Source organism: Falco peregrinus, chromosome 6, assembly GCF_023634155.1.
Source record: "Falco peregrinus isolate bFalPer1 chromosome 6, bFalPer1.pri, whole genome shotgun sequence".
Taxonomy (NCBI): Eukaryota; Metazoa; Chordata; class Aves; order Falconiformes; family Falconidae; genus Falco; species Falco peregrinus.
Window position 1 is genome coordinate 84,783,666 of NC_073726.1, and position 678 is coordinate 84,784,343.

Genomic DNA, 678 nt, shown 5'->3' on the forward strand with positions numbered 1-678 from the left:
CTGCATGTGTGCTTAGCATCCACTCTCTTAGTGCACAGTCTGATGTAAGAGGAACACACTAGCCTTCAACCTGGCGCTGATATTGCAGATAATCTGCAAGTTTAAAGCACTGTATGTCACTGATCTGGGAGCAGATTTGATTCTCTGAAATCAAAAGGGGTTTGAGTTCAAGTTTAAACTAGCGGGACAAAAAACAATCTGAGTTCTGTCTGATTGCAGAAACACTCCCCGTGGCTCTGCATGTCTGAATGGTCATCAGTTTGGCTGCCCCTGAAGTTAAATGGGGTAAAACAGCTGTGTGTGAAGCTCTGGGCTAGTCTGGTTGGAGGCTGCAGGGCAGGAGTGACATTTCAGTAAGTAAATAGTATGTAAAAAGTTCTCCAGAAGAACCCTGAGGTGAAATCCACTCACATCGCAAAGAATGAATTTGTCCCAGGATGTTTCTAAATAAATCCTGATAAAAACACCTTTATAAAAATTGGGCCCTTGTACCAAATACAGTAAGTGAGCACTCCTGCTGCCATCAGCTGTGCTGCATAAGGCAGAGCAAGACACCTCATGGAGAAATCAAATCAACAAGCCTTACAAAGCCTCCAAGCAAGTACGTTCAGTGTGTAAGCAATAAACATTGTCTCCACCCCTTCCACCCGCCCACATCCCAGCCCGAGCCATGCTCAG